The sequence below is a fragment of the Tiliqua scincoides genome, chromosome 3, assembly GCF_035046505.1.
Source record: "Tiliqua scincoides isolate rTilSci1 chromosome 3, rTilSci1.hap2, whole genome shotgun sequence".
In the NCBI taxonomy this organism is placed as follows: domain Eukaryota; kingdom Metazoa; phylum Chordata; class Lepidosauria; order Squamata; family Scincidae; genus Tiliqua; species Tiliqua scincoides.
Window position 1 is genome coordinate 67,813,301 of NC_089823.1, and position 20,007 is coordinate 67,833,307.

General features: G+C 44.2%; 1 pseudogene; it reads left to right on the top strand.

The window, feature by feature from the left end:
- Positions 1-16,836: 16,836 nt before the first annotated feature.
- LOC136647120 (5S ribosomal RNA) lies at positions 16,837-16,953 on the top strand (annotated as a pseudogene).
- The last annotated feature ends 3,054 nt before the right edge of the window (positions 16,954-20,007 follow it).

Sequence of the window (20,007 nt, forward strand, 5' to 3'; positions counted from 1 at the left end):
ATCCTCAACCCCATTCCTCCCCCCTTCCCACCCAGTTTCACCTCTCCCTGCCTCCATTTCGGCCTCCCTTGCCATCTTACCTTTCTAAGCAAGCAGCTGGTGCTCCAGCAACACTATCCTCCTGGCAATGTACTGCTGGAAGGCACTTTATAGCTGTTTTTCAGCAGCCTTCACCAGCAGAATATGCCTCTACATTTCTACAGGACAACTGCAGGCGGAAATAGATTTCTTATCTGCAAACTTCTGCAATAGGACTGATCATTCTAGAACTAAAGATGAAACTTTGTTATCTGCAGAGCTAGCATTAGTTGCTTGGGTCCCTTCACCTAACAATCAATTCATAAATACCACAGCACATGTCTTAAGATTGCACCTTTCTATATGATGCTCTTTCCCTGCAGCATTTTTTCAAAAGTGCTCATTAGAGGGAAAGAAAATATAAAGCCCTGCACTTTCAGATCTAATAGCATAGATTACTAAATTCTGCAATCACTAGGGCTTTTTATTGCCAGTATATTGGCATTTTTATAAAAAGATTGGAACCATCACTTCTTCAGTGTGCTAGTATGACCAGAATAAAATTATTGAGGCAGTTCTTTGTATAAAGAGAAAATTGATGGTTAAAAATTCAATCTTAAGAGTAGATTCACAAAAGTTAGTGATGCTCTTGTTGTTCTGTTAAGTGGTGGCTCAGCACCATAATTTTGATTCATATTAATTTTATATAATGCCACCATCAATGTCCATGGTGCTTTGCAATATACAAAGGAGCAGGTCCCTGCCTTAATGATCTTATAATCTAAAAAGCATTTCTTACAGAACTTCAACACAAATGACAAAATTTGCCAATTACTGAAACATTTTTACCTCCAGATTGTTGGTGTTTGTTATACAGCATCAAGTGATGATGGTCTACAGTCTATAAACTTATTCTTGTGCTATTTTGGAATGATGAGTCTAAATCCACTTCTAGAAATGTTGGACAAATCCAAACTAAGAACTGCTGAAACTAAAGCAAAGGAAATGTCCTGTCCCTAGAATCACAGAGTCACATCTATATGCATTTGCATGCAAAGGTTTATTATTGGTTTGAGTTTGCTATTCTGATCCTAATATATATTGGGAAGTTTTCTCATGTTCAGTCTCCATGGTTTCCAAAATCAATCTGGATCTTCCTGTCAGAATACCTAAATAAAGGTAAATCTATTTTGTCATTCCAGTAAGACCTTAAATTGTAACCCTACTTTCTAGGGTAAGATACCTTTGTGAATAATCCATTATGTTGATTTCTCAAAAGCTTCTCAAGATAATTCTGCCCAATCAGGGGTGTGCCTCCACTTTATTTTGAAAGAAGGTTTCCAGATTTGAGGTGCACTCCATGTATGAGCCCTGTTACACTAATATCCACATTTCACCACCTGTCCTCCTTTGTATATGCAATGGAGAGCTGCAACCAGCCCTCTCTCCTTGTCACTGTGGACTTATCCAAACTACAAACTTACCAGGTATCACTGTCATGACTCCCCTGACCAAAGAATCCTGGAAATGTAGGTAGTTAAGGCTGAGAGAATTACTGAAGATGTACAGGTTCTGCTCTGGTCCCAGACTTGCTGAATGAAAGGTAAACCAAACCAGGTTTGGGAAGGGTACAACCTTACTTTGGGCCCAATCCTATCCAGTTTTCCTGTGCTGGTGCACTGCAACCTGTGTTGGGGAGGTGATCATGGAGGCCTCATCAAGGTAAGGGAATTTTGTATCCAAATTTCCAACACTGATGCAGCCACATCAGTGTTGGAAATTCCCTTACCTTGGAGCTGTATTGTGGTTGCATCAGTGTTGGAAAGTTGGATAGAATTGGGCCCTTTGCTTTCTATACAATACTTTATTGAAACTTCCCATCAGCATTGATCCTCTGTTGCTGATGCTCACATCTACAAAAAAACACACAAAGAACTGGACTGTCACTGACCAGTTCCAAGTTCATAATAAAATACCCTGAATTGTCTGAGTCTCTCTCTCTCTCTCTCTCTCTCTCTCTCTCTCTCTCTCTCGCATGCGCGCGCGCGCGCGCGCGCGCGCACACACACACACACACACACACACACACACACACACACACACACACACACACACACACACACACCCTGGCTAATAGGGGCTAAGGAGGGGTTTACTTACAGGAGCCAGCACAAAATCCAGGAGATGCAGGGAGCCCCGAAGAGCCCTCCACAGGGCTCACCTTGTCCTAGAATACTGAAAAAAGTGATAGGAAACCACTTCCAGTTTCAGGATCCCAAACCGGAAGTTGTTTCTGATCCTTTATTTTCAATGTTCTAGGACTCAGGGAAGCCTGAGGAGGGCTCTGTGGGACTCCCCACACCTCCTGGATCTTTAGGTGCCCCCCTAAGTAAAAAAAAATCCCTTTGCCTCATTAGCAACATGATTCTGGGGATTGCGTTGCTGCCTTTGCCCCCTCCCCACAAAGACTTACCTCAGGAATTTTACTCCTGAGAAGTTTGAGAACCCCTGGCCTAAACCTGTTTAACACCTTGTATTGCAATTGTGGAAGATCTGGTGAGGAGATAGATGTAGTGACAGAAGTGGCCCCTTTAAGGGTAAGACCTGGGCATCCAGCAGAGTGTGCTGCACAGCTGCAGCTGCTTGAAGGCAATAGGGCCCTCAGGGATATAACAAGCACCTGAGGCAGGAAGGGTTTGTGGGTTGTAGAGGAATCTGACCTTGGACTGTGACTTGGCTTATTGACTTTGCCCTGGATACTCTGACTGACTTTGTGACTAATGGCCTGCTGGAGACACTGGAGTTTGAAGTGTGGCTTCTGTGCCCAAGACCTGCTGAGGACCCAGGGTCTGCTGTAGTGGTGGGAGGCTGCTGGCAGGAGAGAGGACCTCTGCAGGTTGAACAGCTGAGCTACCCTGGAGGTGAGGTCCAGCAGGACTGCAGGGTAGAACCAGGGTCATTTGTTGGGGGAAAGAAGGAGAGCTAATTTGCTTAAAGTGGGCATAATTCTCCAGGCAGAGCTTGGCCTTGGAATCTGGCAGAACACACCTATTTATGGCAGTTCATGTATCTCAGATTTTATTTTTTTCTTAGCTTTGATCTGTACTTTATATATGTTTTTTTAAAAAATCTACTGCCTACATTTTGACTTTGATACTCAAGATGACAAAGTTATATTTTCCACTTTCATTGCCCTGAGCCAATGTAAGTATAATAAAAACAATACCCAAATCTTGAAAAAATGCCCAAACAAATGTCTCTTGCTCCTTAGCCTGCTTTTTATATCTGTAGGACAACAGCCTTGTTGGTTTAATTTTATAAATAGTTTAATAAATATGATATAATGTTCAATGCTAAATGGCATTTTTTGTGCTGGAGCTATTGGTTGCAAAGAATTTATCACAAAATATTAGTGGAGGGTTTTTTTGTCATCTTCATTCAGTGTAAGCAATAGACTTTTTAAAAAACTATTTTTGGACAAAAGTCATTTTCCCCCCACAATAAAATTAACCGTCTGTAACAAGCAAGGGGGGGGGGGAAGCAAATAATGACCATCCTTCATGATAATTTGGCAGAACAGTAGTAATGTATAGCTAACACTGGGGGGACAAAAACATGCCAATACTCTGAATGTTCAACAGCAGACTGTGCATCCAAAATACCTGCTTGGTCTTTCTAGAGTTTTACTTTTCTCCTGTAACTTCTTCTCCTATGCCAAGTAAACTCTTGTGCTTCAAAATTTTCTTTGTATTAGATTTGCCTCTAGCACTTAAAGGGTGGGGGAAGAGAAGCACTAATCAGCCCTGCTTGGCTTCCTCGTCCACGCCAACAACATCATTCCCAAAGAGTGGGAATAGATCTACCATTACCTTACCTAAACTAGTCTTGTAACAATGGGGAGTTTGTTACAAGGGCAAGGGCAGTGTTACTCAAACTTTTCCAGCCAGTGGCTCCCTTGACCCCCATGGCTGTTGGCCATGACTCCCCATCATGTTCCTGAGGGCTGGAAGTGACATCATTAAACAGGAAGTGGCCAGAAATATTATATATTAAATATAATATTATAATAATTAATATAATATTAAATATATATTAACTATATTAATATTAATTATATTAATCATATCATTAATTAAATGCAGATCTTAAAAATATATTAATACACAGCGATATACATGCTTTATAAATGATCAGTTGCTGATCACTGTTGGAGACAGGATGCTGGAGTAGGTTTTGTCTGGTCTAGGAGGACTCATTTTTTTAAACTTTGTAAGCATACCAATAGAATTGTTTTATCAAATAAACTTTGAACAACCAGTCTGACCAACATTACACACACACACACCCCTGTGGACCCCAATCCAACCCCCAATCCAACCAGTCATTTCTCCCATTCTCCTTGGATAGGATTGAACCCTTTATTAATTTAATGAAATTAAATTTTTCCAGCAGCTGGTGGGGAAAACAAAAATAGACCATGAAAATATATCAGAGCTGATAAGGGTTTGGTTAGGAAGCTGATTTGTCTCCTATACTAGGAGATGCACAGCTCAAGCCTATGCATGTCTACTCAGAAGTAAGTCCCTTTAGAGTCAATGGGGTTTACTCCCAGGAAAGTGTGGATAGGATTGGGCTGGCAATCACTTCATCAATGGCTGATTATTCCCTTCAAATAGCAAAATTCATCACTTTAAAAATGCAGCCTTTCCTCTTCAGTCAAACAAGATTAATAAATCACTTTAAAAACAGTACCCTTTTTCTGCTCCCAGCCAAGTAAAGTGTGTGCTTCTCTCTCCCCCCCCCCCCTTTGCCAACTGCATGGAAACAGCTTTAAGGAGAGGGGGAGGAAAGCTGGAAGGTTTGGAGATTGAAAGGGGGAAGTAGAAGAGGGAGGGGGTTGAAAAGAGAGATTTCACTTTGATGAGAAGTGATCCCAGGTGGGGAACTACGAACCAACCAGACAAGGATCAGCAGGGGTTAAGGACTGCAAGCTGAGCATGCTTGGAAGAGGGCAGGGCGGCAGCAGCCACTCTTGCAGTTGAGCAACTCCAGTTTCTTCTGCTTTAAAAAAAGCGAAGACAACAGGCAGAGGACAAGCTCTGCCCAGGGGTGTGACTTTGAGAGGACATCCCACACCTCCCCTTTGAGTTCCTGGCGCTGCCCTAAAGAGTGTTGAATAACACTGGTTTAGGGCAAGGGGTAAAAAAGTGGTGAGAGAACTTTGTTCTGTATTACTCACATCAAAACTCTTCAACAGGGTGGTTGATCAAAGAGATGAGAGATCCTAGATCAGGGGTGTCCAAAGTTTTTGGGAGGAGGGCCACATTGTCTCTCTGACACTGTGTCGGGGGCCGGGGGGGGGGGGGGAAGAATTAATTTACATTTTAAATTTGAATAAATTTACATAAGTTTACATAAATGAATATATTAAAGATGAGCTTATATGAATGAATGAAGGTCTTGCAATAGCTCAAGGCCTATAAAAGGCCTTGCACAAAGCAAGGCTGGCCTTTCCTTTGCTGCCGCTAATGCATCACAGATGTGAAACAGCAAGCAGTGGAGGGAACCCTCATCCCACAGCTCATGTGACAGGTCAAACAGTTGCCCTCACACTGAAAGCAGTTGCTTCAGGCCAGCGTAGGCTGCAGCAAATCTCTGGAGGGCCAGAGACTCATTGGAGACTGGGGGCTTCCTGAGGGCCGCATTGAGAGCCCTTGAGGGCCGCAAGTGGCCCCAGGGCTGGGGTTTGGGCACCCCTGTCCTAGATGGATGAATGTGCAGAAATGGCCAACCTTGCCTTCAAATCTTGAAGCAAGCAACCACAACTAGTCCCCTTGGGTTCCCTCTGCTTATGGAGAATGGTTAAAGGGAACTCTGCAGTTCCTCTGTTCCTGGCTATCTTGGACTTTGTGGTGTATGTTGCCCTGCATGGGGAGGGAGGCTGCTAATCTAGCCACTAGGCACAGTTGAAACAAATTTCTCAAGTTCCATTTTGAACTCCAGACTGCATCCTAGAAGGCACATGCAGCATGCTCCTAAAAGTGGCAGCCATGACTCATCATTCACGGGCAGTGCAATTTTGAGCTCCACATGGGCTGGCATAAGTCCCTTGCACCAGCCCAGGAGGGTTGCAAATGTGCCATAAGGCACGTTTGCACCTCCTCAAGAGTCGGCAAGGCTGGCCTGCAGAGGTGCGCCAGCCTGCGGAGGCTGGGAGAAGTCTCTGTGCCACTGGAGGGAGAGAGACTTGCGTCAGCCAAGCTGGGCCAATGCAAGGCTCTGGGGTGGGTGGGAAGGAGATGGGAGGGAGGTGTTCCTGGGTGGGTGGCGGGCAGCCCCGGGGGCAGGTGGGCAGGTAGGGAGTGGGAGATGGGACTGGGTTCTGGCAGCTATGCCATATCCCAACCCCCACTCTTGGGGAGTTTGGAGTGGCTTGCAGCCACTCTGCTCTCTTTGGACTTGTGCTACCTCAAAAGGTAGCACAAGTCCAAGAAGACCCATTGGGGCCAGGGTGCCTTACCCAGGGGTAAGGGGAAAAGTTTCCCCTTGCCTCTGGCTGAGCCGATTCTGGTCCCACTAGGATTGGCGTTACCCGGTGTGGGAGACCTGTGCATCACCCCATTCAGTGGACAGGGCAACACTCCAGGTGGTGGGCGTGGTGATGTACCATCGCCCTGCCCCCACTGGTTTTTTGGCTGTATCTTTTGTTAGAACACAGATATTTCAATGTGGTTTGTTTCATTGCATTCTGCATGAAATTATGCATTGACTGATATATAACATGATGGTATTATTCCTCCAAACTCTGATTTTAGTGATTTTGAAAACTTGTAGAGTCACACACACCCATATCAACTTACTAACACCTTATTGCAGCAGTTCTCAAACTTTTAGCACTGGGACCCACTTTTTAGAATGACAATCTGTGTAGGACCCATTGGAAGTGATGTCATGGCCAGAAGTGACATCATCAAGCAAATTAAAATAAATAATTATAAATAATTAAATTAAAATAAAAGAAATAATTAAGGGGGAGCCAGTCCTGTTCCACCAAGTAAATCTACTCTGAAGTAAGTCCCATAGTGGTCAATGGGGCTTACTCTCAGGAAAGTGTGGGTAGAATTGCAGCTTGTGAGCTCAATCCTATGCATGTCTACTCAGAAGTAAATCACATAGTGGTCAATGGAGCTTACTCTGTAGCCTGCCTGCAATAACCCCCCCCCCCAAAAAAAAAGAATCAGTGAGATTTCCAGCCCTCCCCAGTGCCCAGTTTAAAGTTCTTCTATTTCAGGCATATCAGAATAAAGACCCACCTGGCTTTGCAAGTGCAAAATAGAAAACATTCCCCTTACCAGTTCAAGCCTCTTTTTTGTCCTTCTTAGTGGGGGGGGGGGAGCTGCCTTCTGGAGCATTTGTTGCACTCAAGTTCCATTGGATCAGGACCATTCTGGTGTCCTCACATTCCCCTTTGCTTGGCCTGACCACCAGCTAAGGCAAGTCTGCCTACTCACGAGTAAACGTGACAGTGAGGCTGCTTAGCTTTCCATAGGGCTCAATAGACTGCAGCTGGGAGGGAGGCAGGGACCTCCTTCTCAGGTGTTTTGGGGGCTGCATTCATTGGATCAGGACCATTCTGAAGTCCTTGGAGTCCTCTCAGCCTGCCCTTTCCGACGGACTATGGCAAGTACATCTACTTGCAAGTAAACACGCGATACAGCTCACTTTCACTTTCCATAGGGTTCCATGCATTTTTCTTTCTGGTTTTTTGGCCATAACTTTTGAAAAAAAGGAGTTATTTCAATTCTGATTTTTGCATTGCACTCCGCTGGACATTCCGCATTCAACGGTGTATGGCATGATGGGGTAGCTCCTAATGCTGCAATTTTAGCACATCCTCCCCCCCCCGCGCAGCACCTGGTGCAGCCCGCACCCCCTTGCAACACCAGTGTCTGGCCCCTATCCTGCACTGGATACAGTGCAAGCTTCTTGGCTTGCCTGTTCTAGCGCAGGATAGGATTGCGCCCTTAGTTGGTTTTAATTACTCAGAAGTACCCTCCAAGACCCCTTGACAGGAAGAAACCACCAAAGTTCTCTGTTCAGCCAAGCAGCTCCCTAAGAATTCTCATCACTTTGAGAATCAAGACCTTCTCAAACTGCCCAGTGGCAACAGGATACAGGTATCTTTTTATCTTATGTGGTCCCTGAGGCATCCAGTGGGCCACTGTGAAATACAAGAAGCTGGACTAGATGGGCCAGTGACCTGATCCAGCAGGTCTCTTCTGAAGCAAAAACATTTAAGGCTCTGTGGTGCAAAAACATTTATGTCTTTGCTTCAGGAAAATCAAAGCTCTTTATGGAACTACGAGGGCTGAACATCTTGCTGCATCCCTGGTCAGGATACTTGTCCAATGCACAGATAAGAAATGGATAAGTAGTTGACATCACTGTGTGGCTCCCTATGTTTTGACCCCAATAACTCATTCTGCTCTTGCAAGATATGCTCTGATACCAAGTATGTGATGACTGGGCCCTCAAGGGCTATAGTATGGATATTCCATTATGTAAGCATGACCAGAATTTCAAAAGAAAGACATTCAGGGCTGCCATTTTTTAAATAAATGATTGTTTAGCATTACATTGAACATGTTTTTAATTCTTCTCAGATATACGTATTATAGCCATTCTGTTATACAATTATAATCTTCAAGAGATTAAGAGATGACTCAGCTGTGGTAGCCAGAACTGTTAGATCTCATTAGGTGTGCTATAAATCTAGGATAGAAGTATTTCCAGTTAAGATGTGTTAAGAGGATGAATCATTTGCAGTGTTAAACAATGGAATCATGTAGCTAAACCGCTGACTGCTCATCCTTCCAAAATAAGAGTGCGGAAACATTTACACAGCTGTTGAAAAATCTGTGGTTTTGCCATTTGAGAAACTGAGATGGATTTTCTCAACACGGAGGCTGATATTACATATGAAGAACTGTCTTCTTTGTAAGACGCTTGTAAGCAAATGACTAAATATATGACAAATAGTTTATATGCCTGCTATAGCTATGTACACAACTAGCTAGTGTGAGATAACAATCAGCCAAGAGTAGAAATATATGGAGTACTTTATCTCATTGAGCTGATAATCATAAGAACATAAGAACAGCCCCACTGGATCAGGCCATAGGTCCATCTAGTCCAGCTTCCTGTATCTCACAGCGGCCCACCAAATGCCCCAGGGAGCACCCCAGATAACAAGAGACCTCATCCTGGTGCCCTCCCTTGCATCTGGCATTCTGACATAACCCATTTCTAAAATCAGGAGGTTGCGCATACACATCATGGCTTGTACCCCATAATGGATTTTTCCTCCAGAAACTCGTCCAATCCCCTTTTAAAGGCGTCTAGGCTAGACGCCAGCACCACATCCTGTGGCAAGGAGTTCCACAGACCGACCACACGCTGAGTAAAGAAATATTTTCTTTTGTCTGTCCTAACCCGCCCAACACTCAATTTTAGTGGATGTCCCCTGGTTCTGGTATTATGTGAGAGTGTAAAGAGCATCTCCCTATCCACTCTGTCCATTCCCTGCATAATTTTGTATGTCTCAATCATGTCCCCCCTCAAGCGTCACACAATACTTCTCACAATGTGAGAAGTATTTGCAATCTAGTTCACAACTCAACAACAGTGACAGGACCATTACGTCCTGGATGACTGTGCCCTGGTCAAATGTATCGCAGTATCGGACATTTGAGTCCATTCATTTGGCATCCCAGAAATTTGTATCCCAACATATTTGTGTCCCATCTAGTACATTAGATGTCCTTTTTATTTTTAAAACACAAAGGTAGGATTAATTGTGAACCTGGCCCCAGTGCCACTCAGGACCGCAAAATGCTGCCCCCCCCCCACTCAAAAAAAGTCAGTTTGGATTTTTGTGAAAAACCAGAGAAGTGCCATTTGTCAGCATTTTGAAGGCCTCCGAAGGCCTTCTGGGAGGCCAGAGTGGCCATGGGCAGCATCCCTGGCCCTTAAAAGACCTTCTAAGTCCTCAAAAATGGGCCAGAAAAAAGAAAAAAAATTGCAGCAGGAGAAGGGTTGTGGTGCCGCCCCCATGGAGTGCCAGGGCATTTGCCCCCCTGACCGCCTCTCACATCCCTCACAGGGGTGGCCAGGATAAGGGGTGAACTTACCCTGGCATGGGTGGAACAGTCGCAGTCTACAAAAGCATGAGGAGCTGAGATGGTTAACTTGCAAGGCCAGTTTACTCAGGTGAGGTTCTTCACATTCATGGAGCCCTGTTACATCACGTGGCTCTTTTATACAGACCAATGTGTCCTTCTTACACCTGGTGGCACCAGCATTGATCCCAGCCCCCCACCCCCACCCCGGTCTTACTTAGGGAGGCCCTGGCCAATGCAAGATAGTGGCATCCCCAAGGAACTGCTGTAGCTTGGGCCACTTCCAATTGGCCCAAAATTGGTGCAGGTGGCAGCAGCATGCACACCTCACTCTTTCCCCATCCTCACAGATCCTGGCATCATCTTTTCTCTGTGTCGCTCCAGCGAAGCCCACACTCCATCATCTCCATCCTTAAAGGTTTTCACCTAGTTTTTTACCTCATTCTGCAGTGGGCAGAGCAGTCAGGAGACAGCTGGGAAGGCAGGGGGGATACCAGTTCTCCCCGACCCACTTCTCCCCAACGGCCTTCGTTGGCCTTGCAGATGGGCACCATGGGCTGTGGGGGGATATGGGCCGCCGCCCAGGATCCACCAAGTCTGTTCTGAAAGAAATGCCTCTCAATTCTCTTCATTTCCATTCCCTCTCCCCGCACAACCTCCATCTTGATCTGTGTTCTACTCACCCGTCCCTTCTTCCCCCTCCAAACATACGCATGAGCTAGAAATATTCCAGCAAAGTTGGATACCCTCCCTCTCACATTTTCCCCAGACCTCTCAAAGAGGAATAGTCTCCTCAATGGTTTCCTCAAAGAGGAATAGTCTATAAGTGGTGCCATTATTATATGAGGAGTGGTTTATTATATATTATTACACATTATAGGAAGAATGGCATTCTTTATCTGTGGTGAAACACCTCTCCCATTGACTTGTGGACATCAAGCTAAAGACTTTTGGAAGGTTGTCAGTGTTACTCCACCCTTTTATTGTGGCTGAAGCCCTCCCCTGTGATTACGCAAACTGGCAGACTTAGTGCACAATCCTATGCTTGTCTACTCAGAAATAAGTCCTTTTGTGTTCAATGTGGCTTACCCTCAGGAAAGTGTGGATAGGATTGCAGCCTTAATGTCATAAACAGGGATATGCATGCATCATAAGTGCACAAGTTTCCCCATTTCCCCATAAGAATTCTACTATTCCACTCTGTGAATCATTACCATGTTCAGAAACAAAGAAATGAGCAAGTACTGGTATAAAGGGGCTGGGAGCCAGGACCCCTCATTTTATGGGGGAGAGCAGGGCCAGCTTTTGGGCAACATATATATTTTTTATATTATTGTGCTTATATATTGTGGGGGAGAGGGTGAATGTGTACTTGAGATCATCAATGAGGCAAGAAGGTTTGAACAGTTTGGCAATTATGTCAATTGAATCTGAAATTAGCAGAAGTTTAAATTTGGACAAAATCCTAAAGGACTTTGCAGAGAAAAAAGCAAGAAAGATAACTTTTAACATAATAGAAGGAAGTAATAGGTAAATTCTAAGTTTATATGGTTGAAAAAAAATGTTATTTGAAACATTTGTGGTTTTTAGCTATCTGTAACCTGGAGGGGTACTCCGCAAAAATGTTTCCAACTGGGCCCCATAGCTCCTAAGGCCAGCCCTGCATATAAGAGTGTGTACAACATACAAGGTTATCATAGGATGTGCACCACAAAATGTCTACATACTTCTTCTGTCCCATCAGTAGAGTTGGCAACCTTCAGTCTCGAAAGACTATGGTCTCGAAAGACTATGGTCCCATCAGTACTATCACTGATATGTACAACTGCACATATTTTTACATTTCAGGTTTACAAGTACAGGTACAACCTATTTATCCATGGATTTTTTATCTGCTGATTTGTCTCAACGCAAATGGGGTGGGGGGAACTGAAAGTCACACACACCTTTGCCTGTGCTGGCCTCTGCTCTGTTTCCAGGCAGCCCAAAACACTGCAAAAAGGCTCCGCCTAGAACAGGCAGGGAAATAGCCCTAGAACCCTGGAAGAGGTTCCCCTTGTAAAGGAACAGTAACACTCTTGGAGCCCCTGAACCAGCAAAGAGGCTGAAGAGGGGATTGCTTTAAAAAACCCAGGGAGTGTTTGCTGAATCCCCCCCCCCCCCATGGTGCAGGCTCCAGCCTACAGAAACAAAACAGCCCAGCAAAGCTGAAATCCTCTCCACACTTTCCTGGGAGTAAGCCTCATTGACTAGAATGGGACTTACTTCTGTGTAGAAACGCATAGGACTGGACTCTTAAAAGCTCAGCATCCCACCCGTGAAAGGGGGAAGGCAGAGGGAAGGGGAGGGGATGGATAACAGCTGCCTTAGTTTCCTTCCATCCAGAAGTGTCAGGCTGCAGCGTATTTGTGTAACTCTATGGAATTTAGTACAATGCATTTTTTGTTAATTGCACCAAGTCACAGAACGGCACTAACGCAGATAAATAGGCTCCACGTGTATAAATATTCTTAACAAGAAATATTTCCAGAAAAAAATAAGGGAATTCCATCCTTTCCAGCCCTAAACTACTTCTTCCTACTAAAGTTCCATGTACACTGACTTAGGAACTTGAGCTTTTTCCCCAAGAATTTCTCAGGAACTTGTGCCCTTTCCCCCAGGTTTGAGTTGTACTGTTTAAAAAATAAAACATAGCACATTTTTTCCCAAAAATTATTTAGAGCCCAATCCTATGCATGTCCACTCAGAAGTAAGTCCCATTACAGTCAATGGGTGTCTCCTACATAAGAGTGGATAGGATTGCAGTCTATCCAATCCTATCCACACTTTCCTAGGAGTAAGCCCCATTTACTCTAATGGGACTTACTTCTGAGCAGACATGCATAGGATTGGGCTGTTAATGCGGCTGTCAGAGATAAGGATTCAGTCTATGCATGGGTGCAATGTTTTTTAAGACTTTGAATGTCTCCAAATATGTTTATTATAAAACCTTGTCCTGCCAAAAACGTTTAGCCACATGGAACTTTAGTGATTCTGAACTGTAAACATAATGATTTACTGTAATAGTTCACACATTTTTAAGAGCCATGTCTCCCTTTGTTATGTGCCCTGGAAAAAAACAGCTAATAGATTCCAGGATGGATGATCTAAAACTGCAGAACATGCTCATTTTAAAATGTGCAATGGCCCTAAAAAGAGAGTTCCCTAAATCAGAGGATTTTGCTAAGGGTTAGCTTCCAGCTAAGTGTGTTTCTAATACTATAAAGCATCGGTTTTCAAACTCTCTTGGAGAGTTTGAGCCGCTTTAAGTTCTTGCGGGGGCAGGGGGGAGGCAGTGGGGGCAGGGGTAAGGCAGCAGCATGATCTCCACTTTCGCTTTAGCGGAGGCAGGGCGCAATTGCTCCGCTTTCGCTTTCAAAGCTATGGGGAGCCCTGCAGAAGGTTTCGTAGGGCTTCCCGCACCCCCCCCCCCCGGAGGCTGCAGGAGGCTCAGGTACGTGCAGCCAAGTCCCTGCAGCCCCCCTGAATGGTGCGATCCAGGGGATCGCACCACTGCCTCCTCCCTGCCTCCAGGCTGCCCCCACCCCTTAAGGTGAAAGGGCCCACAGGCTGGGGCATTGCAACACCCCAGTTTGAAAAGCCTTGCTATAAGGAAACAAATGCATTTATTTAAAGGTAGATCCATGACTAATAGTATTTTTTATTTGCAGAAAGAGTGCGGTTACATGGAAAATTATGTTCCATTAAGGGGATTATTCATTGCAAAATGCCATTTGACTTCTTGACTTAAACTAAGCAGGCACACCTAAGAGGCCAGGGGAACTTGATCATTGCCTCCTTCATGAAGTCTGAACTCAGGATGGTACTTTCTAAAAGTCCAATTAGAATGTAGGAGAAGTTAACTAGCCCTATCTTGTCTTTTCTTTAAAATGTATCAGTTGCAACTACCAGTACAGTACAACAGTAGTGTTGGGGGGGGGGGGGAGAACACCACACAGTGCTAAATTTTGCAAGGCACCTCAATGTGCTGTGTAACCTGTCCCTTCCCCTTGCTGTCAGAGGCATTCTGGGCTGTGAGAGTAATGTAAAGGGGCCTCCTCCACTTTGGAATGTTTCCAAAGGCAAGGGGAAGGGGCCACTTCCATGGCACACTGAGGTGCCCTGCAAAACGTAGCACTGTGCCCCCCCCCCTCAGGAACACTATTGGAGTACAAAATATGTAAATCCAGTAATTTGTGGGAGGGTCATATCTTCCTCCTTTCTTTTGGTAACGCCAATTTCTGAGTCTCAGAGGTTATATCAAAGGTTAGTTATTATTATTATTATTTATACACTTTTCAACAAAGTCATACCTAAAGTTGAAATCCTATGCACTTGTGAGTAAGCTCCACTAAACTCAATGAGTTGCAGCTGAGTAGATGGACAATTAGGCAATGTTTAATCAATTCTATCCTTGGCCAGCCCTTAGCATGCAGCAACACCAGTGCAGCCTCTGCTTCATACTATGAGCCAGCAGGCAACCACACAGTGGCAGAGAGGTAAATAAAATAATTTACTTATTTACTGTGCCATGCCATTTTTTTTTTAATTTTTTTTTTACTTACCTACTGAATCTGTGCCAGCCCTTTGGATGGTATAAATCTGAGTGGGCCCAAAGGTGCTTGTGTCATGGACAAATATGGGGCATAGGATTTCGGCAAAGCTGTTGCTCTTATTTGTCCCCTGCCCTCCGCTGATACACCCCTGGGCAGCCCTGATCCCCACCTCAATCTTCTCCCTCCCTGCCCATGGCCCACCAATTTACTGGCACTAGCAGTAGCTAGGCACTCCAGTGGCACACACACAGTTACTAGCTATTCGCACTGAGGGCCCCGTTCTGTATTCCATTGCTGCAGCGGTAACTGCAGTGCCAGTGAACTGCAGTGCAAGTACAGTAAACACATTTATTTGAATCTTTCAAGGGCTTCAATCCTATGCACACTTGGGGGAGCAAACTCCACTGAACACAGTGGGACTTACTTCAATGTAAGTAAGTGTAAAGTCATGCACATTGGGGCAAAAAATCAAAACTTCACATATAGGCTAATGGGTTCTGTGCTGTCTGAGACAGATCAGGAGAGAGATCTTGGGGTGGTGGTGTGTCGACCCAATGTGCGGCGGCAGTGAAGAAGGCCAATTCTATGCTTGGGATCATTAGAAAAGGTATTGAGAACAAGATGGCTAATATTATAATGCCGTTGTACAAATCTATGGTAAGGCCACACCTGGAGTATTGTGTCCAGTTCTGGTTGCCGCATCTCAAAAAGGATATAGTGGAAATGGAAAAGGTGCAAAAGAGGGCAACTAAGATGATTGCTGAGCTGGGGCACCTTCCTTATGAGGAAAGGCTATGGCATTTGGGCCTCTTAAGCCTAGAAAAGAGACACCTGAGGAGGGACATGATTGAGACATATAAAATTATGCATGAGAAGGATAAAGTGGATAGAGAGATGCTCTTTACACTATCACATAACACAAGAACCAGGGGACATCCACTAAAATTGAGTGTTGGGAGAGAGAACAGACAAAAGAAAATATTTCTTTACTCAGCATGTGGTTGGTCTGTGGAACTCCTTGCCACAGGATGTGGTGATGGCATCTGGCCTGGATGCCTTTAAAAGGGAATTGGACAAGTTTTGGAGGAAAAATCTATTATGGGTTACAGGCCATGATGTGTATGTGCAACCTCTTGATTTTAGAAATGGGCTATGTCAGAATGCCAGATGCAAGGGAGGGCACCAGGATGCAGGTCTCTTGTTATCAGGCATGCTCCCTGGGGCATTTGGTGGGGCTGCTGTGAGATACAGGAAGCTGGACTAGATGGGCCTATGGCCTGATCCAGTGGGGCTGTTCTTATGACTTTCTTCCAAAGAGAAATTGACTATCTGTCTGTAAATTTGCAATAGTAGTGAGCCTTCCAAGTTTTGTTTCTAAAGGACCAAGTATTCCTGAATGATAAAGGTGAACTTATTGAAGATCATTATATTATGATCTTCCAAAGGTGAACCAATCAGGTTTTGGATTACTGGATAATAGGTCTTAGTGCAAGTTCACTTCTCTTCCTTCAGATTTATCTGTTAAAGTGGCTCTGGAGCATCTGTGGATTGTCTCAAGCAGTGCTTTTTTTGTGGAAAAAAAGGTGCAGGAACTCACAACTTGTTAATCTTTTATTTATTTATTTATTTATTTATTTATTTATAAACCATTTTTTATTGGAGAAATAAAATATTTTTATGTGCTTCCCCCCCTAAAGATGAACTTACTTCTGAGTAGACATGCATAGGATTGGGCTGTCAATCTCCACATCCCCTTCCCCCTAGCTACTTTTTCTACACATGGGGAAAAATACTGTACAGGTGCACTTGTAGCATGTAGTATGTAGTGTGGCACTACTTTGAGGAGCGGAAGCAGTGAATGGATTCCAAAAAATGGCTTACATGAGTTCCATGTAGTAAAATTACTCTAAGCAACTGTGGGAGTAAGAACAAAAAAGGAATTCTTACATGAGAGGGGTCCTTAGGTGCACATAGAAACAGCTACTTTTGCAAACAAGCGATTAAATATGGTTTAATTCAGGTATCAGAATACTCTGTGTCTTTGGGACAGCAACTGTTACCCTGCACATGCCCGATCTCATCTGATCTTGGAAGCTAAGCAGGGTCAGGCCTGGTTAGTACTTGGATGGGAGACCGCCTGGGAATACTGGGTGCTGTAGGCTTATACCATAGTCTTTCGAGACTGAAGGTTGCCAATCATTGGGAAGGTGCTTGGCATGCAATTGTATGTTCTCTGCTGCCCTGAGCAACTGCTTTGCATTGCTGGAGAGGAGCTGCAAACACTGGCTGGCGGAGAGCATGCTTGTGGGGGAAGGATGAGGAAGATTTCTGGCAAGGCTGGACAGCATGTTGTACACACGTAGAATCCCTTTTCACCTGCCCTTAGCATGTGAAAATGGGTACAGATGTATATCTCTGCCAGGATTAAGAGCCCAATCCTAGATATGTCTACTTTGAAGTAAGTCTCGTTCTAGTCAATGGAGCTTACTCCCAGGAAAGTGCCTAGGATTGCAGCCTAAGAGCCCAATCCTATGCATGTCTACTCAGAAGTCCACTTTAGTGAATGGGGCTTACTGTGGATAGGATGGCAGCCTTAGAGTACAATCCTGTGCCTGTCTATTCTACCTCTGTTTTGCTCCCCGCCCTCCTGGAATGCCTCTGAAGGGGAGGGGCCCCTGCAAAAAGGTGCCGGAACTCCGTCCCCCCGCGTTCCATTAGAAAAAAAGCCCTGGTCTCAAGTGCTTCTGACTGTGCTTGTAAGTCCCTAACTCCGTTGGAGCTCTGTTGCTTTAACTGACTCTGGAGTCTTCTGAGCATGCTCAGAAGTTGCCAAGGAAAATGCATGCAGTCCTATGAAAGTGAAACTGAGTCACAGTGCACATTTACTCATGGGAAGGCAACCATGCCTTGATCCACTGGAAAGGGCAGGCTGAGAGGAATGCAATGCCAACAGATTTGTCCCAATCCAAAGAACACAGGCCCCAAAAACATTTAATAAGGAAGTCCCTCCACCAAGCTGATAAATGTATTGAACCCTACGGAAAATGAAACTGAGCTACATGGTCATGTTTACTCAAGAGTAAGCAAATGTTTAATCATGGTTCCTTGCTATGTTGGTGTGTTTTGTTTCCTGCACTTCAAAACCAGTTTGTTTCCACAGCAATTTAATACTATATTCAATTCTGTTAGTTCAAGTTGCTATCTTCTCAATGTTTTAATTTGTTTGTGTTTGGCAGCATTAGGTTCATTGTAATTGTTTGTACAAGTAGCACACAAATCTTAAATGGCTCCTGTAAGTTTATTTCAAGTAGTTGACTATGTGGTTGTACCCTTTGGGTGTCTGTGAGAGGGAGAGAGAGGGATGTGTTTTATGCCTGTCTTATCCCTGTGGCTATGTCTGCTGACAACCACAGGTACAAAACACATATATACTACCTATGTGACAATGATTACAACTTGATAAAAATTCTTTAAAATTGGTTAAAATATTAATTTGGAATAATAAAACATAACACTGCTTTCAGGCCTCCCTTTTTTAGGATAACACCGCCATCCATGAAAAAATGAAACCATTTTAGGCTGCCTCAATGTATAAACCAAGGAAATCCTACAGCAAATGAAAAAGGTAAAGTGAAGTGTAGTTGTGTTATAATTCAAAAAATAATTAACAGTCTCTTAACATGTTAAGAGACTCTGCCACCATTCTGTAACCTCATATTTGGGTAGGCTATAACCTTCTACCCAGTCACATCAGCGGAAATCAACATAATTTGGTTAACAAATCACACTTATGTGTGAATGAATTGCAGCTTAGCTCAAAGCTGGCAGTTCAATTATAAAATATGTCAAGGCCTTGCAAAAGTGATTACAGCCACAACACTGAATAAAGTTCCCACTAGCTTGACTGACTAACTGGCAATTCTAAATCTATTTTTAAGTGCTAAATAGCATTTTAGTGGGAACATGGCGCATACATAAACTGAAGAGCCTCTCTCTGTTTCCAAATAGATCTTTGTATTCAAAGATCATTCACCTTGGCTGTCTGAAATCACACCAATGTAGAATTTTATGGCAAGTAATGAGGAGCACTTACAGTATCAAAGGGATGATTCAAACAGTCCCCACCTAAGACCACACAAAAGCTTTCTACATGGCAACACCCCAGACATATGGAGAGTTGTTTCCATGTCAGCACGATGTATTCCTGAAACAATGAGCATAGCCATGGAGAAACCACTATACAACTGAGACATCAAACATGCTAAGTGGTTTCAAGAGTTATGTCCATTATAGGGAGCACTGTTAGAAGTAGTTCTCCCCCTCCCCCGCCTCCATATGGGCACCATGATAATGGGATTGTTCCTTTTTCCTAGTGAAATAAATAGTTTACCTGGAAGTGGGACTTACTTCTGAGCAGGCATGCATAGAATTGTGCTATAACAGCCCAATCCTATGGGCTCACTGCACTGCCGGAACTTGGATTCTAATTAAGGCAGTCCCAAAGCATGACCTGCCATTCCCCATAGCCAGGCCACCATTGCAAGCAGCTGCAGCCATGAACTAGCAGTTTCCAGAACAGCTCCAGCACTAGTTAGCCAGGGTAGGTGGTAGGCAGAATTGGGAGGGAAGGGGTGAAATGACGCAGAGACTGGTGCAGGGAGGGGGTGTGTCAAGGCCAGGAATGAGTCAGCACTGGTGGTGATGGCAGTACTACCAATATCCTATCCCCCCTGCTGGCCTCTATCCACCTTCCCAGCTCTACTCAAACTTGTACCTGCAAAATTGCTTTACTCATTGGGTAAGGAAATATTTTGTTTTGTCCATTCTTACTCTCCCACCAGTCAATTTTAATGGATGTCCTGTTACTGATGTGTGAGATGGAAAACAGCTTTCTTTTATCCACTCTATCCATCCCATGCCTTCTCAATCATTACCCCCTCAGGAACCTTCTTTTTAGTCTGAAGAGCCCCAAATGTCCTTATAAGGGAGATGCCCCAGCCTGCTAATCATTTTGGTCATTCTCTTCTGTACCTTTTCCATTTCCTCTCTCTATATTTTTGAGATATAGCACCCAGAACTGGACACAATACTGTAGATGTGGTCTTACAATCAATTTGTACAATGGCATCATAATATTGGCCATTTTATTCTCAAACCCCTTTTTAATGGGCCCAAGCATGGAATTGGCCTTCTTCACAGTTGCTGCACACTAGGTC